The sequence below is a fragment of the Aotus nancymaae genome, unplaced genomic scaffold (genome assembly GCF_030222135.1).
Source record: "Aotus nancymaae isolate 86718 unplaced genomic scaffold, 86718_ANA_hifiasm-v0.15.2.pri h1tg000009l, whole genome shotgun sequence".
NCBI lineage: Eukaryota > Metazoa > Chordata > Mammalia > Primates > Aotidae > Aotus > Aotus nancymaae.
This window is the reverse complement of record NW_026988420.1, coordinates 17,695,640-17,713,515: the sequence shown is the minus strand read 5'-3', so window position 1 is coordinate 17,713,515 and position 17,876 is coordinate 17,695,640. Positions and strand designations below refer to the sequence as shown.

Here is a 17,876-nt window from a genome sequence, read left to right as displayed (position 1 = left end):
ACTTTAATTGTTTTATATCTTTTGAATTATTAACCTTATACTTGCATTACTAGTCTTGAGCAAAACAACAATGCTGAAAACAACAAGTAAGGCAAAACTTATGTCTGTAAAGCAGAATATTAATGCACAGGCTTAATTACAATCAAGATTTCAAGTAGAAACCAACCAGAATTTGAAAATACTACTATTTTAATATATGTATATAAGTTACAAACACAAAGGTAAGTGTATTTAAGATATCTTGTTATGACTCAAGAATTAGTTTCAGTGAAAAATTATACTTGCTTTTAGGTCATCTATTTGGTTTACATGCTACCCCACAAAAAGCCTCCATCTTAACCAAGAAGAGAAAAGGACACATGCGCGTGCACACACAAACACACACACACATGCATGCACACACACACCAAATTATGGGCCATCCTAAGGCAGAGAAGTGTCACTTGTTTGGATACCTCATTTCTCCAAAATAGACCAGAAATTCCTTCATATCTGGTCTATTTTGGAGAAATTTGGTAATCAAAGATTCATTAATGGTGATGGTCTCATTTAGAGAATAAAGACTTAAGAAATAAACACTGTGTTATGCAGCGTAATTTACTTTGAAATAAAAATACTAGTTTGCCCTTCAAAATAAATGAAATAGTTAAATAAACCTGAAAGGACACAACTTCCGCTCTAACTATGACAGTGAGAGTGTGCTCCATCAACGCTTCTGCTGAGATCAACTGTAAAAGCTGAATAAAATACAGAGCAAAAACAAAAGAGATTGAGGGCATCAGTGAGCACATAGCCAGACAAGACAAAAGGTGCTGAGACACCATAGAGGGGAAATGCACTGAGCTGAGCCCAAATTCTCAGCCACTTTTTCTCCTAAAGGCAAAAGCTGATTTCTCCATGGCAAACAGGGCTGATAAGGAGCCCTGGTAACTACTTTAGTTTTTCAATTAAGAATAGTGAGGGCTGGGTGTGGGGAAAGGGGTAGATAGAAAAGTACCCACAAAGACCAAAACCTTGCCTCAAATTACTGGAATCCCTGATTGGAACAAGGTAACCTGCTCCTACTCCAATAGCAACTTAATTTTTTAGAAATTAAGTAGAAAATACTAATATCAATATTAAATATTAATATTTATTAATATTGATATCTCTAAGTAAGAGCTTTGATATCTTTAAATAGCACCCTCACATTTGGTCAATTACAGAACACTAATGAAATTGTCTGCAGTCTCTGACTGCCTTGCAAAACCAGTTTCCTGGAGAATTGCCAAGCAAATACCCACTGGTTGAAGTTATCTGGGTTGCTACCCATTTTTTCTCAGGCAATATATCATTTTATTGCCATCCTTATGTACATTTTCTTTGAATGCTTACATTTGAACAGATGACAGTTTTCTTTAAAGCAATTTTAAATGTATTCACACACATTAGAATGGCTATAATTTACAAGATAGACAATACTAAGTATTGACAAAGATGACAAAAACGTACACCAACCAGAATTCTCATCCTCTGCTGGTTAAAGTGGAAATGAATACAAGTTCTTTGGAAATGTTGCATAGAAATTCCTAAAGCTGGAATTACTTACTAATCTACTAGGAGCCAGCATTTTCACTCCTTGGTAGATACCCAAGATAAATGAATACTGATGTCCACTGAAAGACACATACAAGAATGTTCAGAGAAGAATTACTTTTAACAAAACCACAAACTGGAAACAACCCAAATATCTATCAACAGTAAAATCAATAAATATAGTACACTCACATTATAGAGTCACTGTATAAAAGACAGAAAAAAATTACCAGTACACTGATATGGTTTGACTGTGTCCCCACTCAAATCTCATCTTGTAGTTTCCATAATCCCCACATGTCATGGGAGGGACCAGGTGAGAGGTAATTGAATCATGGGGGCCACTACCCTCATGCTGCTGTTCTCATGATAGTGAGTAAGTTCTCACGAGATCTGATAGTTTATAAGGGACTTCCCTCACCCTTTTGCTCTATACTTCTCTTTCCTGCCATCATGTGAAGAAGGATGGGTTTGCTTACCTATCTGCCATGATTGTAAGTTTCCTGAGGCCTCCGCAGCCCTGCAGAACTGTGAATCAATTAAACTCTTTCCTTTATAAATTAACCAGTCTCAGGCAGACCTTTATAGCAGGGTGAGAATGGACTAATATGTACAAATAATACAGACATGTTGCTTTTAAAAAGCCAGAAAATAAAAGTGGACATACATAATGATTCCATTTACATAAAGCTCAAAAATACATTCGAACTTACCTATAGTTGCAATAAGCCAAGCAAGATGTAAAGGTAAAGAGCACAGTCACCTCAGGCTTGCCCTCTCTTCAGATACCAGCCTCTAGCTTGGTGTCCTCAGGGTCACCCTCACTTCAGACCAGCTAACTGCAAATTCGTGGGTCTCCACAACTGCCCTGAGGTTCTATAATTTGCTAGAAAAACTCATAGAACTCAGGAAAAAACTCTACTTATCATTATATTCTTAGTAAGTAAAAGGATACTATTAGAACTAGCAAAAGAAGGAAAGCACATGGAAGATTTCAAATGAGAAACTTCCTTATTTACAGGGACACATTACTGTCTTGGAATAGACGTGTCACAATATATGTAGAGAATTGCCAACCAAAGAGGCTCACTGGAGCCTTTGAGGTCCAAATTTTCTACCAGAGCTTGATTAGTTACTATTTGCAGTAGTCTCAGCCTGTCTTGTAGACTTGGCTTAATACTTTTATTTTCCAGTTTTTCCAGAGATCAGAATTGATCTCTGTTAAGTCCCACCTTAAATCATATTAATATTGTTAGACTTTTTGGTAGCCAAAATCCCCAAGCAAGCAAAGACCCTGCTCTCAAGTGGGACACTCCAGAGCCCTAGAGATCAGCTCCAAGTAACCAAGGGAAACACCCAGACCTCTCTTTGGGTAATATTAATTCTTCACTATGCAATATAACAGTCAGAATAGTGGTTACCTTTAAGGGCATGTAATAAACAGAGAAGAGCAGAATCTCATTTCCAGGGTGCTAGTAATTAATGTTCTATTTCTTGACCAGATAGTAGTTGCACAACTCTGTTTATTTTACTACATTTATTGAGCTATTCTTTTATGATTTGTGTGCTTTTCTGTATGTGTGTTATACTTCAATAAAAATATATACTTAGGAAAAAAATTTTAAACCCAGAGATGCTACTCAGCCCAAGCAGCTATTTAATAGTATAAAACAGGGAGTGCTATACAATTCATGGTTTCTACCCAGTAGGGAAGCACTTTCCAGGTTGAACTCAATACAGAAGCTGCACTCTTCCTGCCAGAGAAACAGCTGCAGTGAAACCCTTCCTGCTGCTAAGGTGCTGAAAGACCATTTCAACCTAAATGGCATAGGTCATGAATGGTGTGTGGCCCGGAAAATATCAATGAAGGATGCAGAGTAGTGTAAGAAAGGAAGAGATGAGGTTGAAAGAAGATGAGGGAAAAAAGGAAAAAGGAGAAATAAGGTCAAGACTAAGTAGAAGTATTTTTTTTTTTTTAGCTGAATATTGACTCATGCCTTAGTGTTTCACAGAACAGTCTCTGAGGCAGGATTTGTGTACAAGTGATTTATAAGAGAGTAAGGGAACTGGGGAATAGGACAGTGAAGGGCAGTAATTCAAGCAAGGTTGCAATTTTAGGCACAGTCCCAGCCTCAGCCTGATCCCACAGAGGAGTCCTGCAGTATAAATTACATTTACCTTAGGGTTCATCTCTACTTGGGGCAAGGGATCTGGGTTTTCATACTCCTCTACTAGTTAGTCATTTGCTAGGGGCAACATCAAGGGGGTTGTAAGCTCTAAGGCATTTGCAACTCTCTGCACTTCAGACAAAGCAGCTCCAGTATTTTGAGGACAGTCCTCCAAAGAGAATTGGCATGTATGCTGTTAGAAGCTAAAGTATACAGATCAAGACAGAAGCCTACAAACTATGAAAGGGACATGACAGGACTGCAGTTCAGCAGTAACTGTTCACTACACCAAGTGACAAAGAATTGCAAATTAATATAAAAATAAGCTATATATTTGTTACACATTTATGTAGACATTCTTGTTTGTTAAACATTTAGTACACCCCATTTGGTTATCATTCCTGGTAGGACAGACATCATTCTCAGTCAGCTTCTTATAATATTCTAAGTTAGATAGTATTTTAAATTATTGTTGAAGATATTTACTCAAACTGGATGAATTACAGCCAATAATTTCAGTCATTATTTTAGAGATTAGAGAAGGAAGACAAAGAGAAAAATATCTCTGATCTGAATGTAATCTATGGAAAACAGTATGGAGCTTCCCCAAAAATGTAAAAATAGACTTGCCATATGATCCAGCAATCCTACATTTGGGTATATGTCCAAGTATATAAAATCAGTATGTCATAGAGATATCTGCACTCCTATGTTCGCTGCAGCATTACTAACAATATCCAAAATGTAGAATCAACTTAAGTATCCATTGGTGGATAAATGGATAAAGAAAATGTATACAGACATAACAGAATATGTCATAAAAAAGAAAATTCTGTCACTTGAGACAACATAAATGAACCTGAAGGAAATCATTTTAAATGAAATAATTCATTAACAGAAACATAAATAATGCATAATCTCACTTATCTGTAAAATATAAAAAATTCAAACTCAGAAGGAAAGAATAGAATGTAGTTACCTGTGGCTGGTGGAAGGAGAAAGGGAAGAGATTGGGGAGATGTTGGTTAAAGGGTACAAACTTTTAGTTAGACTGGATGAAGAGATTCTAGAGATCTATTGTATAGCATAGTGACTATAGTTAATAATGTACTTGAAAATTGATAAGAGATTAGATCTTAAATATTCTTACCACAAAAGAATGGTAAGTTTGTGTGGTGATGGATGTGTTAATTAGCTTAATTTAATTATCTTACAATGTGTACATATCTAAAAACATCACACATAGATCATAGATGCATATATTTTTTGTTTAACAAATATACCTTAATAAAGCTTGAGGAAAATGAAAGAAAAAGTTGCCCATGAACTGATGGTATCCTGAAAAATCTTAAGCCTGTCAAAGTGAGCTATGAGCTATGATCATTCATTTACAAGGTGGTAAATGGGAAAGACATTGTGCTAGGTTCTAGTGATACAAAGATAACCATACACAGAACTTACCCTTGAGGAAGCCATATTTTAAAGAAGAAAGCCAAATTATAACTTATCAGACAACATAGTAAATGGGATAATAAAAATATGAAAAACTCATGCTGTAAAGAAGTAGAGTACATTTGAGTAGAACTTCACAAAGCAACTTCAATAAGCATTTCCTTCATTCGATACACTTTTGGTGAGTGTCTTTTATGTAATTATATTATTCTGTGTCCTTCAGACATATTACCACATTTGAAACAGTCAAGGAGTAGTGCTATTTACAAATAAAGAAACCGAAGCTGTGGCAAAGGCAATACTCAAATCACTCATTAAAGGTTAATCTGTATGCTTCATAAACATGATACAGCAGAATTCAAGGGCAATATTTCATTTTTTTCAGTCAGTTCTAAAGAGAACATATTGTATTACAGAAGTCAGAAACCTACTGCCCACAGGCCAAATCCACTCCAATGCCTATTTTATAAATAAAGTTTAATTAGAACACAATCAAGCTCATACATTTATATAATGTCTATGGCTAGTTTCCTGCTAGAGAGAAAGAAATGAGATGTGACAGAGATCAAATGGCCTTCTAAGCCTAAAATATTTACTGTCTAGTCCTGTAAGGAACTGTTTTCTATGTTTTTCCAACATGGTAGAATAGAGGCTCTCCCAGCATACCTTACACACTCGGAAATGGCAAAATAGTGTGTAGAGAGTCACACTGTGAACTTGTATTCAAGAGGAAAAGGGAGTTCAACATAAATGTAAAAGAAAACTTCAGATACTGCTAAAAAGAAAGGAGGCAGCAGCCCACATGGTAGGGTATAGGGAAACCCAGGAGTGAATCCCCTGTATGTAATAGTTTGGGAAGTGAGTGCCTCCACAGTACATATTCCCACTGGGGAGTTTGATAATTCAGGCCACGGGGGAGTTCTTTGACCTTCTTAATTCCTGGATCTAACTTGCAGAGTCAGGAGACTGTAAGAAGAAAGGGCACTGGGAGTACCCTGTGTGTACTCCCAGACCTGGATGCCAATAGAAGGAGGCCACTTCTGATCCTAACTCATAGTGAGCTACATGAGAACCTGCCAGCCAGCACGCCTTTCTTGGGCTGGGGATTAGTGATATGTTCTCAAACAGAATAGGAGATCCAAAGACCAGAACTGATAGGTAAGTGTGGCATAGGCTTTAGCCACAGGTATTGGAGTTGGGCATTCCCCTTCATGAGACCAGACTGGGAGTGGGTTAGCATGAGGGGCTGAATTTTACCCAGGTAGCAAGTTGTGTGGCCTGGAATGGTTTTATCATCTGAAGGCAAACTGCATATGACTTGGATAACAGTCCCAACTTGCTACCAGCATCAGGCCATGGATGGGAGCTCTGCTGGGTTGACAGAGTGAGAGAAAAGCAGTCCCCACTTGCCTAGCCACTTGCTAGGCTATACAGTCCAAGCTGCTGCTTCTTCCCCATATTGGGTCATTGGCATAGAAATAGTTGCTCTGCTCCTCACTGGGGCAACTCTCCAGGGGACTGAGGACTGCCATCTAACCCCTTTGGGGCCAGCACTTAGACCTGTCATTGGGTGGTCTGTGTGCAGGCTTGCTTGAACCAGCCCTGCCTGGATTGGTCCTACCCCTTCCCCATCTCAAAGGCAGAGAATGTGGCTGGGACCAGTGAGCATTCCAAGGCCCAACCTGTCACCTGGGACACCTGAGTACTTCTCTTGGTTAACAAAGTCAAGCATATACCCTACTGCTATCACCACAGCTGGCTCTAACCTGCCAGCACCACCTATTTGCCTGGAGATTGACCTGCACAGTCCATTACAACATCTACTGAACACAATTGCACAGCACTCAGAAAGGAGACAAGCTTTGAGCAATTTCTGCTACCACCATTGCCTGTGCCTGTAGAGAGCCAGAGTAGCCCACCTCCCCTGGGGGGATCAGCAGAAAGGCTGCTGTGAACTTTGGTTGAATGTCAGAGAAGTGAAACCATAATAGGAGGATGTGTATGTCTCGGGGTTGAACAGAGATAGGCCTAGAGAGATAACCAGCTTTCACTGACCTTGCTGCAAGACAGTATGTTAATTGAAGTATGAGAATAATATTCGCAGGATATTCTAAGTAACTGCATCCTCCCTCTGCTATGTGCTTTGTGAACATATAAAATAAAGTACTCTGAGACAGGTCAGGGCCAGAGAAACTGACATCCTCACTTTCCTGGACTGCCTGGCCCAGCTTTCTCTATGTCTGTCTTTGTGTCTTTCTTTATCTCCCACTGTTCCCTCTTAGGTCTTTGAACTCTTGTGCAGTGCAAGATGCAGCACATGACAGACGTGCCACCTCAGTTACTCAGAAGACCTTAAGTTTGCTCACTCACCTGGTATATCACTCACTGCTACAACCAGCATTTCAAAAAGCTACCACATTAAAGCAATTTATAATCAAGGAAATTATACAAAGTCTACACTACTGAAGACACCCAGAAGCAAGGCCAAATGACAATCCTCTACATACACCATAGTTATATCCTCAAGAAAAAAGACAGCCTCACCCCAGTGAGAAAATTAATTCAAAAATAAGGAGTTACTGTTTCTCCAGATGCAAAAATAAAATAAAGATTTAAAAAAAAAAACAGCATCATAATACCAGCCTCAAACAATCCTCCTGCCTCAACCTACCAAGTAGCTGGGACTATAGATGCACATGTATCTTGTCATGTGTAACAAAAACCCTATCAGACTAGCAACAGACTTCTCAGCAGAAACTGTATAAGCTCCAGAAACACTGGGACTCTATTTTCAAAATTCTTAAAGAAAAAACTACTTATCATGATTTTTATGTCCTATCAGAATAAATTTCATAAATGCAAAAGAAATAAATGCTTTCCCAGATAAGCAAACACTGAGAGAATTTGTCATCACTAGGCTGGTCATACAAGAAATGCTCAAAAGAGACCTAAACATGACAATTAAAAGTCAATATTCACCATCATAAAAACAAATGAAAGTATGGAAATCACAAGTCTTATAAATAATTGGAAAAAGAGAAATAAATCAACAGTTGAGATGTCAGAACTTCACCAAAGAAAAGACAGAGAGAAAAAAGAAACAAAGAATCCATAGAACATCTAGATAACAATTAACAGTATGATACAAATGAAACCCCATATGTCAATATTAACCTTTAACATTAACGGACTAAATACTCTACTTAAAAGATACAGACTGGCAGAATAAGTTTTTAAAAATGAACAAACTATATGTTGCTTACAAGAAAGTGACTTTACTGCTAAAAACACACAGTGACAGTAAAGGTTTGGAAAAGTATATTTCATGCAAATAGAACCAAAGCAAGCAGAAGTAGATATACTTATATAAACAAAACAGACTTTAAATCAACAGTAAAAAAGATTCAAAGAAAATTATTATGTAATGATAAAGGGATCAGTTCAATAAGACAAAATAACAATTCTAAATATGTATGTACCCAACACCTCAGCACCCAGATTCATGAAAAATAAAATATTACTAGACATAGAGAGAGAGATATGTATCAATACAATAATAATGGGGGACTTCAGCACCCAACTCTCAGCACTAGACAGACCATCAGGACAGGAAATCAACAGAAACACGGGACTTAATTAGGACTTTTGACTAAGTCAACTAGACATTTACAGAATATTCTACCCAACAACAGCAGATTATACATTCTTTTCATCAAAACATGGAACATTCTCCAATATAGACTACTACATATGCTAGGCTACAAAACAAGTCTCAATAATTTTACAAAACAAGTCTCAATAATTTTTTAAAATAAAACTCATATCAAGTATCTTCTTAGACTATAGGAGAATAAAACCAGAAATCAATATCAAGAGAAGCTCTCAAAATTGTACTAATACATGTAAATTAAACAGTATAATTCTGAAGGATTTGGGGGTCAATGATAAAGCAGGAAATTTAAATTTTTTAAATAAATGAAAATAAAAGCACAACATACCAAGACCTCTGAGATACAGTGAAAAAACTGCTAAGAGGGAAGTTTATAGTGTTAAATGTCTACATCAAAAAAATAGAAAGAACACAAATTAACAACCTAACATCAAACCTCAAGGAACTAGAAAATCAAGAACAAATCAAACCCAAAGTTAGCACAAGCAAAGAAATAAGAACGATCAGAGCAGGACTAAGTTAAATTGAGATCAATAAACAATACAAAGGATAAGTGAGTGAAAAGTTGGCTCTTTGAAATGATAAATAAAATTGATAAACTGCTAGCTAGACTAATTAAGAAGAGAGAATAGCTGAATAAACACGATTACAATAAAAAAAGAAATATTACAACCAATGCCACAGAAATAACAAAAAGTCATCAGAGACTACTATGAATATTTATATATTCACAAACTAGTAAACCCAGAAAAAAGGGATAAATTCCTGGAAGCAAGCTCCCAAAGTTAAACAAGGAAGAATGAAAAGTCCTGAACCAACCAATAATGAGTAGCAGATTAAATCAGTAATTTTCAAAAATCTCCCAACACAAAAGCCCAGGACCAGATGTATTCACAGCCAAATTCTATCAAACATACAAAGAAGGGGTTACAATCCTCCTGAAACTCTTCTAAAAAATTGAGAAAGATGGAATCCCTAAACCATTCTACACAGCTAGTATCACCCTGATACCAAAGACAGACAAAATACAACAGAAAAAATAAAAAACTACAGATCAATATTCCTGATGAACATAAATTTTTAAAATCCTTAACAGAATACTAGCAAACTGAATCCAACAGCACATTAAAAAGACGATAAACCATGATCAAGTGGGTTTTATTCTAGGGATTCAAGGATGCTCCAATATATGCAAATCAATGAATGTGATTGATCCATAAATAAAATTTAAAGCAAAAACTATAATGATCATCCCAATAGATACAGAAAAGCATTTGATAAAATTCAGCATCACTTTGTGATAAAAATTCTCAACACATGAGACACAGAAGGAATATACCTCAAAATAATAAAAGCCATATATGACAAACCCATATCCAACATCATACTGAAAGGAGAGTTGAAAACATTCTCCATAAGAACTGAAATAAAGATGTCCATTTTTCACAAATCCTATTTAACATAGTACTGGAAGTCCTAGCCAGAGCAATAAGACAGGAGAACAAAACTCTTCCAAATTGGAAAACAGGAAGTCAAACTATTTCTTTGCAGATAATATAATCTTATTTATACCTAGAAAATCCTAAAAATTTCTCCACAAGACTCTTAGATTTGATCAATTAACTCAGTAAAATTTTAGGGAACAAAATAAATGTATAAATATCAGTCACATTTCAATATGCCAATAATGATCAAGCTGAGAACCAAATCAAAAAGTTAATCCCATTTACAATAACTACAAAAATACCTAGGAATATATTTAACCATAGAAGTGAAAGAGCTCTACATGGAAAACTACAAAATGATGGTGAAAGAAATAGTAATAAAATAACAGATTCAATGCAATGTATATCAATCTAATAAGATCAGTTTTCAAAATAATTTTAAAAATCATAAAATTTATATGAAACTAAAAAAAGAACCTGAATAGCCAAAACAATCCTAAGCAGAAAGATCAAAGTTGGAGGCATAATATTACCTGGCTTCATATCATACAACAAGGCTATAGCAACCAAAACAGTAGTGTGCTCGTATCAAAATAGATACATAGATCAATGGAACAGAATCAAGAACCCAGAAATAAAGGCACTTATCTATCACCAACTGACCTTTGAGAAACCTAATAAAAACATATACTGAAGAAAGGACACTCTATTCAATAAATGGTGTTGGAAAAATTGAATTACCTTATACAGAAGAATGAAACTAGACGCTTATCTCTTACCATATAAAACATTCAACTAAGGTCTGGGTGTGCTGGCTCACGTTTGTAATCTGAGCACTTTAGGAGGCTGTGTTTTAAGGATCACTTGAAGCCAGGAATTCAAGACCATCCTGGACAATATAGTGAGACCCCATGTCTAAAATTAAAAAAAAAAAAAAAAAAAAAAAAACTAGCCAGGCATGGTGGTATATATTTGTAATCTCAGCTGCTCAGAAGGCTGAGGGGGAAGGATCACTACAGCCCAGGAGTTTGAGGTTGCAGTGCAGTGAGCTACAATTGCCACTGCACTCTAGCCTGGGTGACAGAGCAAGATCCATCTCATTAAATGAATAAATATATCAATCAATAAATAAAAATATAAAAATTAAAAAATCAAGCTAGATTAAAGACTTAAATGTAAAACTTGAAATTATAAAAATACCAAGGAAAACCTATAAAAAACTCATTTATGACTCAGACCACAAATGCACAGCAACGAAAACAAAAATAGACAAATGAGACTTAATTAAACTAAAAAGCTTCTGCATAGCAACAACATAATTCACAGAGTGAACACACAACCCCTGTAAAATAACAGAAAAGATTTGCAAACCATGGATCTTACAAGGGACTAATATCCAGAACCTACAAAGAACTTAGCCAAATCAACAATAAAGCAAAAAACAGGTTACCCCATTGAAAAATGGGCAAAGGACATGAACAGAAATTTTTCAAAAGAAGACATATAAATGGCCAACAAGCATATGAAAAAAATGTTCATCACTAATCATCAGAAATTTGTAAATTAAGACCACAATGAGACATCATCTTATACAACTCAAAATGGCTTTTATGAAAAGGTCAAAATATAACAGATATTAGTGAGGGTGCAGAGAAAAGGGAACACTTATATACGATTGGCAGAAATGTAAATTAGTACAACCTCATTGGAAAACAGTATGGAAATTCCTCAAAGAACTGAAAATACAATTATCATTTGATCCAGCAATCCCACTACTGGGTATCTACCCAAAGTACAAGAATTCATGATATCAAAAAGATAACCTATACAGATTTGGAATTGATCTAATTGTCTGTCAACAGATGATTAAATACAAAAAAAATATAGTATATGTAGGCAGTGGAATACCACTCAGCCTTAAAAAAAGAATGAAGTCATGTATTCTACAGCAACATAGATGGAAGTGGAATCCATTATCTTAAGTGAAATAATTCAGAAACAAAAAGTCAAATGCCACATGTTCTCACGTAAAAGGGGGATCTAAATAATGTGTACTCATGGATCTCATGGATATAGAGTATGGAATCATAGACACTAGAGAGTCAGCAGGATGAAAGCGTGGGCATGGGGTGAGAAGAGAAATTACTTAATGAGTACGATGTACTTTATTCAGATGATAGTTACACTAAAACCCCAGACTTCACTATGCAATATATCCATGCAATAAAACCACACTTGTACCCCTTAAATTTATACAGGCCAGGTGTAGTGGCTCATGCGTGTAATCCCAGCACTTTGGGAAGCCAAGGCAGGTGGATCATGAGGTCAGGAGTTTGAGACCAGCCTAGTCAACAAGGTGAAACCAAGTCTCTTCTAAAAATACTAAAAAAATTAGCCAGGCGCGGTGGCACATGCCTGTAATCCCAGCTACTCAGGAGGCTGAGGCAGGAGAATCACTTCAACCCAGGAGGTGGAGGTTGCAGTGAGCCAAGATTGCCCCACTGCACTGCAGCCGAGGTGACAGAGCAAGACTCTGTTTCAAAAGAAAACAAGAAAAAAAAAGAAATGTAGAAATGTTCGCTGACCACTGTTATACCACGTTAGGTGTAAATTATGATACTTCAAAATAGCTGCTCAGAAATATAGCTTTAAAAGAATTCTACTCTGTCTGTGTCCTCTTAGGAGCTGGATATTGGTGTCATTTTTCTATCTAATGTGCTAAAACTCTAGGGACAGAGGTAATGCCTATTTACATTCTTTTCACTCACTACTTTTAGCACTGAAATGTGAAATCAGATCTTAAAAATAAATGTTTGTGGGCCAGGTGCAGTGGCTCACGCCTGTAATCCCAGCACTTTGGGAGGCTGAGGCTGGCGGCTCACGAGGTCAAAAGATGGAGACCATCCTGGCCAACATGGTGAAACCTTGTCTCTACTAAAAATACAAAAATTAGCAGGGCGTGGTGGCATGTGCCTGCAGTCCCAGTTACTCGGGAGGCTGAGGCAGGAGAACTGCTTGAACTCAGGAGGCGGAGGTTGCAGTGAGCCAAGATCACGCCACTGCACTCCAGCCTGACAACAGAGTGAGACTCTGTCTCAAAAAAAAATAAAATAAAATAAAAAATAAATATGATGACTCATTCCTCAGTCCTTCTGTTAGCAGTAAATCTTCAACAGATTATTAAAGATTGTTGGTCAATCTAAAGGCAGTGAGAAAATTAAATAACCAAAAGCCCATAAAATGGATGACATTGCTAATTTAATATTCAAGAATGATATATAGAGTTACAAAAAAGAATAAGATAATTTTGGTGCCTTTCCACCTAATTGGGTCTAAATATATGAAAGAAAGAGTTAGAGGTAAACATATCATGGCCTTCTTCAGAAACAAAACTCATGAGAAAAATGAGAGTAAGTTACAGGTATTAATAGTCAACTCAAAATAGGAAGTTGGAAAATTTGCATATATTTTGCAGATGTGCAAACAAATTTAAAGGTATAAATTACAATTTTGTAAAATGCACAACGAAAGGATTTTAAAACTGAGGTGAGGCCATGCATGGTGGCTCACATGTGTAATCCTAGTACTTTAGGAGGCCAAGGCAGGTGGATCACTTGAGGCCAGGAGTTTGAGAGCAGCCTGGTCAACATGGCAAAACCCCATCTCTATTAAAAATACAAAAGTTAACCAGGCATAGTGGCACACAACTGTAGTCCTAGCTACTTAGGTGACTGAGGCATGAGACTTGCTTGAACCTGGGAGGCGGAGGTTGCAGTGAGGTGAGATTGCACCACTGCACTCCAGCCTGGGCGACAAATGGAGACACTGTCTCAAAATGAAAAAAAAAAAAAAAAAGAGGTGAATAAGTTCTTTAAGAAGGAAAAAAGAGTAGTATGGTTATAGCAATTAATCACCAGACTAATAAAGTTTGGGCCTTGTTTAAATAATTGCAAAGTCATTCAAAATTCCAGAATCAATTTACATCTTAAAAAAAAGAAATACTTGTTTTCGTCACAGTGGTACTTATTATTTACACTTTTGCAGAATTTTATGGTTCATGGGGCATACCAATCATATCTGGTTGTGTAGTTTCTCTCAAATTTTATGATTTATGTCCAAGTAGATCTTTCTGTAACCTTATTGTAGTTCAGCAATGTGTCTGTCTCCATTGAGAATTGATTTGTACAAAGGTCTTTGGCTTCCTGCTGTCAGTAAAGAGAACATATAAGCTCCAGAAATGATTAAGGTAAAGGCTGAAGTATGTTTTTGACTTTAGAAAAATATCAAAACACTTCGAGATTGTGCTTTCTTAAATCTAGCTACGTGGACTATAAAATTCAACTACCAATAACTTTTAAACTTATGAAATTTCCAAGTTAGTTGGAACTTCTGACTCTCAAGACACTATCATGGTCCTGTCTCTCTATGAATATGATTCCTGATCTTTGTTACTTTCTGTTTATTCAGATACAAAACTTTATATTAAGAAACCAAACTTCCATTAAGTTTGCCTTTAATTTTGTTTTGAGCCCAGTAAACTGTGTTCAGCATGGAGCATATAGACCTCTGCTCTTACTGTAAAGCCCAAACAAGAGTCTTGGAAAGTAGTATCCTGAGGATTTAATAACAAAAGCAAATCCTTGAAAGCCTCAGCCCCATTAATTAGCATAAATCAAACCCCTGCAACTAACTGTGGGCCTAGATCTAAGGTGATTCCCTTGCCAGTCAATATTTAAATAAGAAGGTCTGTACCTACAGAATTTGAATTATTACAGCAGGAAGCTGAGTTCAAGCCATAAATAAAACAAATAGCTTGCTCCTCATAAAGGTGATGCTAGGTAGGAAATCAATTTTCCTCTCTGTAGAAAATGATCAGTTTTCCATCACCCAGGTTGTTTGGAACAGTGCCAGTCACCTAATGGGTGCTTGATAAATACATCTAGGATTATTCCAGTCAAATCCTTTACAGTCTTTTTAGGACAAGTCAATGTATCAGCATGATCCTTGACGTTGTTCTCTTGGGGTCTTTCTTGCTTTTAGAGTGGGGATTGTTTCCTTAATAACTCTGAACTTTGGTTTAGTGCTTTTTTTTTTGACTTGGCAGTTCATTCCAAAAATTCTTCAGTAAAACAGGTTTTGCCCTGGAGATCTTTTACAACTGGACAGAAAAACCCATCTCACCAAAATACTTAGGTGCTGTCTTTACTGCAGGTCAGAGACCCAAAGCAAATATATTTTTATCGCTTTTCCTTATCATCTTATAAGTTTCTGATTTCAAAATTTAGACATAATGTTCTAGAAAAAGCTTTTTCTAAGTGGATCCTTCAATAGGCCTGACATAGTCACTCTGTACAGAGATTCTGGTTTATATGTTAAGAAGCATCTCAACACTGCTCCAAAAAAATAAAATAATAAAATTATCTTTTTAACATTTTATTTTGTTCTCTCTTTATAACTTAAATGAACTAACTCAGAAATCTAAAATCTTTTGCAGCAATAACACAAAAGGGTTCTCCTTCTTATTTCCATAAATAGAATAATTTAATACCTGTCTATCATTCATAATTTTTTGTACTTGTCTTCCCACTCCTTACCTCACAAGCCCTACAGAATGGTGTCAATGTGGAAGGTAAGAGTTTTAAATACTTTGAGGTCCCAGGTTTTATGAACAGTGCATTTCATACATTCTCATTGTCATTTTCTCTGTCTCTGTCTCTTGCTTTCACTTTTATTCCTCTCTCAACTTGTTTATTTACAAATGCTCCCACTAATTATACCATTTTCTCCCTAGAAGAACTCCATGATTCGTTGTTATTATCTCAATTTTATTTATTTATTTATTTTTATTGATGGGGTCTCACTCTATCACCCAGGCTGAAGTGCAGTGCCACCGTCATTGCTTGCTGCAGCCTCAGACTCCGGGGCTCAAGTGATCATTCTGCTTCAGCCTCTCAAGTAGGTAGGATTACGGGCATGTGCCACCACACCCAGCTAATTAAAAAAACAAAATTGTAGAGATAGGGTCTCACTATATTGCCCAGGCTGGCCTCTAACTTTTGGCCTCAAGAGTTCCTCCTGCCTCAGTCTCCCAAGTACTAGAATTACAGACATGAGCCACCACGCATGGTCAACTTCCACTTTAAAGACGAGAAACTGAAATGTATGGGCTTATTCAAAGTAACACAGTGACTCATTCATTCATTTAGAAAACATTAAAATGAGACAAGAGTCTACTCTTTCTTCTGCTTAAAACCCTTCATGGTCTTCTAGTTGTTCTTAGAACAAAGTCCAACAAATTTGACTTGGATGAGGAGCTCTCTACCAACTGGCCTCTGCCTCAGTCTCCATCTGTTTCACTCTATCCTCCCTATTGCGACTTCCCCTTCAGCCACATTCACAGCTAGCAGTGTTCTGGAGTTCTAAATCCTCTCTCATTTAGGCCACTTTGCATATATTATGAATCCATATACATGGGCTCTCTTCCTGGAAACTTACCTGTCTCTTAATAAATGCTTCTCATCCTTTATTTTGGACTTAAATTTTAATTCCTCTGAAAAGCCTTCTCTGATTCCCTCAGACTACAGAGGTCCTTCTCATATTCATTCTCATAGAAACTAGCATTTCTTTCCATAACATTAACCAGAATTGTTATCTAAAAATTATTTGCTTAATTACAAGCTCCCTGAAGGCAGGCAATGTTCAGAATATTTTACGCATAGTTGTTAATCAATCAATATATCCAAATATGTATAAATATGTATGAAAGAAAGAAATACATGAAAAACCAGTGTCTGCCTAGCAAAGCAATAATCTTCTATAGTATGTTTTAATAACTTAAAAAGTCATTAAAACTTAATGATTAACATTTTTCATTTGAATCTATTAATTTTGCTCTCAATTTTTGTATGCAATAGTCATAGACAAAATTGTAACAGCATATATAATTACCTGTTTTCACTTTTCTCTCAACTACTTTATCTTTTTCACTTGTAAACATCTTTAAAGATAATAAATAATCATTTATACTGTGTATGCATTGCTCATGCAAACATACACTAATAATACATACTATTATTATCCCAGTTTTACATAAGAGCAAATGAAAGTTTAGACTTGCCCAAATAAATATGGCGTTAGAATGGTTTTGACACCAAAGCCTATGCTTTTAATCTCCACTTTGGATCATCTTCCCAAAATGTTTCCCAAATATCCAGTTATCCATCATCAAATCCCCTCATATACAATCTGGAAAAAGTATAAATATATCCTTTAAAAACTTGATGTGTATGCTATTGGGCTTGTTTCTAGCATTATATGTAATTCATAATTACAGTATGATTGGCTCCACTATTTTTTCAGTCAGGAGCTGAAGACTTATTGCAACTTTCATGAATAAACATTGTGTTATACATTATTATAATGATTATAATTAATGAACAAATGTTTTGCTCTTTAACTCAATTCATAATCTGTTTAGTAAGTACAGACAATCCCTAACTCATTATTTTTTGACTTTACAGTGGTACAAGAGCAACATGTGTTCCATAGAAAACAGACCTCAGATTC

General features: G+C 36.2%; 1 long non-coding RNA gene across 1 annotated transcript in view; it reads right to left on the bottom strand.

Moving 5' to 3' along the window:
* LOC105726671 (uncharacterized) overlaps positions 1-17,876 on the bottom strand; it is a 424,028-nt gene that overhangs the window by 273,189 nt on the left and 132,963 nt on the right. The window lies entirely within an intron of this gene.